Below are 8,225 nucleotides of genomic sequence, written 5' to 3' on the forward strand. Positions count from 1 at the left end.
GGGCTGGCGGGAAGTGCGCACCTGGCCGGGCCTGGGACTGCTGGCATCTGCCAGCACCTACACCGGGCGGTCCAGATCCTGCTTCCCGAGCCTGGGCAGGCCCTTTGGCCAGCTGGGTGGTCCCGGACAGGTGCCCGTCTTTCTCTGAGCTTCCTGCAGGGAAGGCGAGGGAACTGGAGCCCCAATAGGCGTGAGAGGCGAGGCCTGGAGAGCGAATCCAAGGCCGGCGCTGTACATTCACAGGGGACTTTGGGCTTGTTACTCAACTTCTGGGGTCACCCGCCTGGCCAACAGGGACAGTCCTGCAGAGAATCTCAAAGAAAATTTGGAGTGGTTACAACAATTCTTCTTGCTGTCCTATGGATTGAAGATGATACACTGACAGTTTAAATATCTTGGGCGTTTACTAGGGGATGGGCACCATCTTATATCTTTATCCTAGATTAATTCATTTTATTCACACGGCTTTTACTTCCTCATGTTACGATGAGTGTGCTAAGACACAGGAAACAAAGGTAACCTGCCTTCCTACAGCTGGGACCAAGTGGAGCAGGATATGAACTCAGGCACTGTAGTCCTCTGAGCACACCTTCTCACCACTGCATATCAGAGAACACTTGGAACAAATACTGTTCTTGGAAAAAACCAGTTCATGCTGGCTAGCAGTTTTTGAAGTCAATTCAAGACACCATTAAACCTGGAGAAAGGCATCAACATTTATGGAGGACTTGCTGTGTATCTGATGTTTTGCATGTGTTTACAGAACAATCAGAGATGGGTTGGATCCCGCTATAGTTTACAGAGAAAGCAGCTGAGGCTCCAACAGGAAGGGATTTGCAGAGATTCTGTGAAATACAGTTGACCTTTGAACAACAAGGGTCCATTATGTGTGGCTTTTTTCAATAAATAGACAGTTTGCCCTTCATGTCTCTAGATTTGACATCTGTGGTATTTTCCATCAGTGGTTGGTTGAATCTGCTTATGTGGAGGGCCATATGCATTGTTCTGTGCCATTTATTTTTTAAAGGTTAAAAAAATTTGGTTGGAAGGAGGGTACCTGTGCTGTGGTGTGTGTGTGTGTGTGTGTGTCCATGGCAAAAAAAAAATTTTTTTTGGTTGGTTTTTAGGGAGAGAGAGAGAAACATTGATTTGTTGTTCTACTGATTTGTGCATTCATTGGCTGCTGCTTGTACGTGCCCTGACCAGAGATCGAACCCAAAACCTTGCCGTATAAGGATGACGCTCTAACCAACTGAGCTATCTGGGGAGGGCAGTTCTATGCCATTTTACATGAGGGATTGGAGCATCCATGGATTTTGGTATCCTCATGGGTGGGTCCTGGAACCAATCCCCTATGGATACCAAGGAAGACTGGAGTTTTGGAGGCGTCAAAAGTTATAGACAGATTTATTTTTATGTATTTATTTTTATGTTATTGATTTTAGGGAGAGGGAAGGGAGAGAAAGAGAGACATTGATTGCCTGCTTCCCGCATGCACGCTGACCAGGGATCGAACCTGTAACTTGGGCATGTGCCCAGACGGGGAATCAACCTATGACCTTTTGGTGCACAGGATGATGCCCAACCAACTGAGTCACACCGGACAGGGCCAGATTTAAAAAGCAAATTAATTGTGGGTGTTTTTTTTGTTTGTTCTTTTAATATATTTATTGATTTTTTACAGAGAGGAAGGGAGAGGGATAGAGAGCCAGAAACATCGATGAGAGAGAAACATCCATCAGCTGCCTCCTGCACACCCCCCACTGGGGATGTGCCCAAAACCAAGGTACATGCCCCTGACCGGAATCGAACCTGGGACCCTTGAGTCCGCAGGCTGACGCTCTGTCCACTGAGCCAAACCGGTCAGGGCTTGTTTTGTTTTTTCACTTTAATGCAAAATCTTTATTTGGAACTTGTGTGTCACTGAGCAGGTCAGTCATCCTGAAATCACAAGTCTTTACATTATGCAGAGAAATACAAGAGCTCCTTGCACATTTTTTTTTTTTTTTTAGGAAGGCAAATGAAAAAAAACTTTTTTTTTAAATTGATTTCAGAGAGGGAGAGGGAGAGAGAGAAACATCAATGATGGGAGAGAATATTGATTGGCTGCCTCCTGCCCACCCCCCTACTAGGGATTGAGCCTGTAACCCAAGCATGTGCCCTTGATCGGAATCAAACCTGGAACCCTCAGTCTGCAGGCCGACCCTCTATCCACTGAGCCAAACCGGCTAGGGCAGTAAGGCAAATTTTCAAAAAAATATGTTTTCTTTGATTTTTAGAGAGGGGAAAGAAGAGGGATAGAAAGATAGAAACATTAATGATGAGAGAGAAACATCCATCAGCTGCCTCCTGCACGCTCCCTACTGGGGATCAAGCCCGAAACCCTGGCCTGTGCCCTGACCTGGAATTGGACTGGTGACCTCTTGGTTCATGGGTCAGTGCTTCACCACTGAGCCACACAGGCTGGGCTTGCATAGATTTTTGAGTGGGGTCATTGCCCCTAACCCCTGTGTTGTTCAAGGGTCAATTGTAGTAACTTATCAGTAGTAGATTATGAAGTAATGGCCAGAGTAGATGTCCCCATTTTATGGTGATGAAACTGAAGCCCAGAAAGGTTAAGTCAAGGTAACGTTAGTGGCAAGTTGGAATAGAGGCTTGTCATGCTATGGAGAATCGATGGGTCAGGGTTGAGGGCATTGGGTTTTGTGGGAGGAGATAAGGCTACACTTGGAAGTGAGGGAGCTTGGCTGAGATGGAGGGAGGAAGCCCCCATTGAGGAGGGCATACTGTGCTAGCCTTTGTCCATATGACATCTTTAATCCTCAGGACTCAGCAAGGTTGGGGATGATTATTCCCACTTTACAGATGAAGAAAGTGAGGCTCTGAGAGGGTCTTGCTATCCCTCTTGGTTTGTCCTGGCCAAGAGGTGTCCCTGCAACTTCAAGTTCTCAGCTCCTGTAGGACCAAAAGCCTCAGAGCTTGGAGCACCAAACCTTCCTGTGCCTTTGGAGTTGAGGGAAAACTTTGGGGCTGGCACAGCTGCCTTGAGGGCAGTGGAGTTATTTTTAGCTAGACGGACAGGTGGTGATAGAGTGGGTGGAGCTTAGCAGGATAGGACAGAACCTATTGTCCATTACGGCTGGGCCTCAGGAGCCTTGAGAAGGCCTCTGGCGCTAGCTCTTTCTGGCCACCAGTCCCACCTCTGCCACTGATTGACTGTGGAACCTGCGGCAAACCCCTTTCTTGGTCTGTGCTGCGCCAGCGCGGCCATGGGTGAACCTGGGCGGGGGGGAGGGGGGGGGGGGGGGCAGTGAAGGATTAGAAAAGACAGACAAGAGAAAAGAGCTGGGGGTGGGTGGGAAGCTGCCCTCTGATTAGAGAGACAGTGCCACGGCCTGCAAGCCGAGTCTTTATTTTATAGCCAGATTCCACGAGGCAAAGTAAGGGTGTGGTTAAGATGTTTATAATGTTCTCGTGGATTTCAAATCTTACTCAATTACATGCACCTGAATTCTATCAAGCCCACATCACTCACCTCTTGGGACCACAGGTTTGGACCATAAGGTCAAGCTTACAACCATAGCCTTTGGCTATAATTGTGCTGGGACTTGCACGAGAGGATCGTGCCCTCTCATTAGTCCGAGGCTTGAACCTGTCCAAACACTGAAGCAGCTCTCCACATGGGTCCTTTTCTCATTGGTAAATGCTGGGAGTTGTACTGGGTTTAGATTTATTTCTTTTTTGCCACCCCTGTCTTGTGCCAGCTCCTTTCATGGACCTTCTCTCATTCAGTCCTAACAACAGATATGGTCAGTAAACATTTGCTGAACCCTTCTCTGTGCCAGGTCCTGCTGGGCACTGGACATGCAAAGGTGACTCAAGGATGAGGTTGGGACAGACATGCATACATTTAATGTATTGTTGTCTCCATTTTATAAGTGAGTTCCTCCCACTTCTTTCTCCACAGCCACCACCCCAGTTCTCGTCACTCTCCTCACAGGTTTCCCTGGGTCTCTTGCTCCAAATATACATGCAGCCATCAAAGGGGTCTTTTCTTTTTAAAAAATATTTTTATTGATTTCAGAGAGAAAGGGAGAGTGAGAGAGAGAAACATCAATGATGAGAGAGAATCATTGATTGGCTGCTGCCTTCTGCACGCCCCACACCCTGGGCATGTGCCCTGACTGGGAATTGAACTGTGACTTCCTGGTTCATAGGTTGATGCTTAACCACTGAGCCATGCTGACTGGGCCAAAGGGGTCTTTTCAAAAGACAAACTGGTCATGATACTTCCCCTTAAAACTGTAGGCTTGCCACCTTACTGGGAATAAAATCCTGACTTATCTTACTCCTTCTACTAGAGTCATTCTGGTGCATTCCATTCCTCCAGTAGAAATATACCAAATTCTTCCCTGTTTCCAGGTTTTTGTTGAGCACCTACTGTTTTCCAGGTCTGTATCAGATGCTTGGGGAGGAACCATGCAGGCTAAGAGAACTTGGGCTAAAGCCCGGAGGAGGGAATGAGTTTAGATTGTCTGAAGACTGAAGACCAACAGTAAGCAGATCTATGTGGTTGAGAAGCTAGGGAGGAGGAGAAGGGGGAGGAGAGGTAGGAGAACAAAGGTGGGCAGTCATGTGGGTAGGACCCTCGGGCCATGTGAAGAGTTAAGATTTTATTAATGGACTAGAGGCCCGGTGCACAAATTCATGCACACTGAAAGGAAATTAATTAGAAGAACTATTTTAGAGGCTGGGGAGGGTCTGTGGGAGGGCTTGCCCAGTCCCGATCGGCCGGACCTCAGCAGCAAGCTAACCTACCAATCAGAGCGTCTGCCCCCTGATGTCAGTGTGTGTCATAGCAAACGGTCAAACGGTCAGACACTTAGCATATTAGGCTTTTATATAGAGAGAGGATAAGGGGAAGCCATTGGAGGTTTGTTTTTTACTTTAGCAGAAGAGTGGAGGTGATATAACTTAAATTTTATAAAGCATCTTCTGGCTTCTATGGGGAGAATAGTAGACCACTGAAGTAATCCAAGGTAGTAAGATGTGGTTGGATTGCTTATATATTTGTGATTTTGAGCCAACAATATGCTGATGGATTGGAAGAGGGTGAAAGGGGAAAAGAACCAAGAAAATTTTTGTCTGAAGTGGCTGATCGAATGGTATTTCATTTCCTAAAATGGGAAAATTGGGGGAACGTAAGGAGTCATGAGAGTTCAAACTTGACACATAATAGATCCGATTGTGCATCTAAGTGGAGATATTCAGTAAGCAATTGGATTATATGAGTCTCCTAATCAGGGGAGAAGTTGGGCTGGAGATAAATATGTGGGAGTCACTGCTGTAGAGACGGTATTTAAAGGAAAAGGGAGAAGATGGAACCCTGAGGGCTTCCAACATTAGTCACTTATAGGAAGAGGAGCCAGAAAAGTAGGAGGAAAAACACTGGACAGTTATAGAAGCCAAACAAAGGGTTTCAGAAGGAAGGAGTAATTAGTGGGATCAGTGCTGCAGGGAGAAACATGAACACAGATAATTGACTATTAGATGTGGGAATCAGGCTGGTCTTGAGAGACCTTGAGAAGAGCAGTATCCATGCAATAGTGAAGTCTCAAGGACATGGGATCAGGCCCCACAGAGCAGAGACAACTCATCTATTATAACAAAAGAATGCCTGGTCTGTAGCTACAGTGAGGAGGACTAGTGGATTCTGTGGAGGAAAAGTGGCCTAGTTCTGAATTCTTTTCAGTGAATCATGAAGTGAGGTGATCAATTGATGAGGAAAGGTGTTAGAGGTTTGGAGAGAGTAGAAAAGGAGAGTAAATTTACTAAGAAAATGTAATAGGATTGCTGGCCTGTTTCTTGAATTTGTGTCTTAGTAAATGAGACCTTTTAGTGTGGTTGTGATTTTTCTCCCGCTGGACTCAATGGTTTAGGTGGAGTGGAGGGTTGGGTTTAACTATGGTGGGAGTTTTGCCATGAGTTATCAGAGGACAGAGGGTAGAAGGGACAGCAAAATCTTAAACTGTGGGAGGAAGAAATTGAGAACATGAAGGCAAACTATGAGGGGCAGTGGAAACTGGTAGCATTAGAGGTTCGGACCTGACTGGCTGTGGCTTGACTAGAGTTGGGGCTGTAGAGGGAGAAGATTGGAAAGATGGGACATAGTCAGAGTCATCAATATTTCCAGGGAGGAGTATCATTGGTGATGGGCTGCCAAGGTGGGCAGGGTGGGCAGGGGGAGGGTGTGTGTGTTGAGGCCTAGTAGAAGTAGTCCCTCCCATGGAGGAGTGCCGGGGTCCAGTCCCGGGTGTCCAGGGGTTCCCAAAGGTGTGGACGGAGTCGGTGAAGAATGTTTTACACGGAGACAGCGTTCAGAACTCTCTAGCTCTCTTTAGTCTCCATGGATCTTCCTGTGCCTGGCTGAGGCCACAGAGAAAAATCCTGAGGCAAGCTGAGCCTTTATTTTTATAGTCAGAGGTAAACAAGGTAGTGGTTACCACAGTTACACTGTTCTTGTGAGTTTCACTTGTTTACACTGTTCTTGTGAGTTTCACTTGTTTTTGTTCTTGTTGCACTTCCCTCAGCCCATTAGCTTCCCAGGTAAGATCTAGGGAGCGTCATAAGGTCAAGCCTAATTATGCTAAGAGGACTGTGCCCTCTAAGCTGGGACTTGTTTGTGACTTTGCCAACAGGTCGGTCAGTCCGAGGCTTAATCCTATATCGGCTCCCCACAGAGGAGGAATATTTCATCTTTGAATTGTACAGCAGGAAGCAGACTGACTTAGTTTTATTATTTGTTATTACCCCCTTGGGCCGTGGTTGGCAAACCGCTGCCCTTGGGTAATTGACAGGATCTAAGCTTCCCTAAAGATAATAATCACCAGCAGTCCCAGGCCCCATCCTAGATCTATTGAATCTGATTTTCCAAGAGAGATTTATAAGCATGACAGATAACTTTTACAAGGGAAGGGACTGACCTTCGGAATGGGCTACTGTGGCGCGGGTAGGGAGGGTGAGATTATTAGAAGAATATTGAGATAGTGAGAGAGCTCAGAATAGTATTCTTTTTTCCTGCCTGAGAATTTGGACAAATTTGAGACATTTGGGGTGGCAGATAGAAACCAGAATATAACTTTCATTACTAACATTGAAGCCAGAGGATGTAGATTAGCATTGAAGAACAAGGAGGTTCATGTGTACCTGCTAACTGAACCCCCAAATTCAGTTACATATCTGTTACAGGCAAGGTGGGCCTGGATAGGTCTCTGTGTGGAAGAACATGCTTCCTGCAAGCAAGGGGGCTACTGCTTGCTTGCAAAAGAAGGGAGAGCTGCGCCCTGGTTAGTATGGCTTAGTTAGTTGGGCATCTTCCTGTGTACCGAAAGGTTGCTAGTTTGATTACCAGTCAGTGCACATCCCCAATACGGGGCGTGCAGGAGGCAGCCAACCAATGTTTCTCTCTCACATCGGTTTCTCTCCCCCTCCCTTCCTGTCTCTGTAAATATCAATAAAAATCTTTTTTTAAAAGTATTTAAAAAAAAAGAAGGGAGAGCTGAACTGTACATGCCCAATTTATTCCTCTCAAGTTTACTAATCAGACAAGTCACTCCGTCTCCCCTGGGGCAGAAAGGAGCCAAGAGTGTCACACAGATGAATTCTCTCCATGTGGAAACATCAGGAGTGGGGGGAAAAGCATTTTCATATCTTAAGGAAAATCAAAGAACTGTGCCAAATCCAAGGTGTTAGATAGTATCATTTGAGTATGAAGTCAGCAAGAGTGATGACTTGGAAGATGGACAGTCAATCAGGAGCTAACATCTTTAGGGAATGAAACAGTTGGTAGGTGGCAGCAAAAAAGGTAGTGGGAAGTATATATACATATATATGGGCTGACAGCTATTTTTCAAGGGTCACTTACCTGTGTTATTTACACACTAGAGGCCCAGCATGCGATTGAAATCGCGTGAGGAGGCGCCCCGCCTCCTGCCGTGCGAGGAGGCACCCCACGGGCCACTGCAGAAGTCAGGCTGGACCCACACCACGGGCGGCTGGGACCCATGCCTGACATCCGCCCCAGGCCCCTCCTGCCCTCCTGCCTGTGTCCGCTCCGGGGCTGCCCCAGCTGGTGCAGCAGGCCCCCCTGTGTTTGTCTCTGTCTCTGCTTCAGGCCTCACCTGCACAACCTCCTCCTGTCTGGTCGTGACCTGTTATGGTGTCCT

The 8,225-nt window shown here is 46.8% G+C and overlaps 1 protein-coding gene across 1 annotated transcript in view; it reads left to right on the top strand.

Annotated features, from left to right (window-relative positions):
- The window catches only part of AHCY (adenosylhomocysteinase), a 19,701-nt gene that overhangs the window by 432 nt on the left and 11,044 nt on the right, over positions 1 to 8,225 (top strand). The window lies entirely within an intron of this gene.

Source organism: Myotis brandtii, unplaced genomic scaffold (genome assembly GCF_000412655.1).
Source record: "Myotis brandtii unplaced genomic scaffold, ASM41265v1 scaffold61, whole genome shotgun sequence".
Classification (NCBI taxonomy): domain Eukaryota; kingdom Metazoa; phylum Chordata; class Mammalia; order Chiroptera; family Vespertilionidae; genus Myotis; species Myotis brandtii.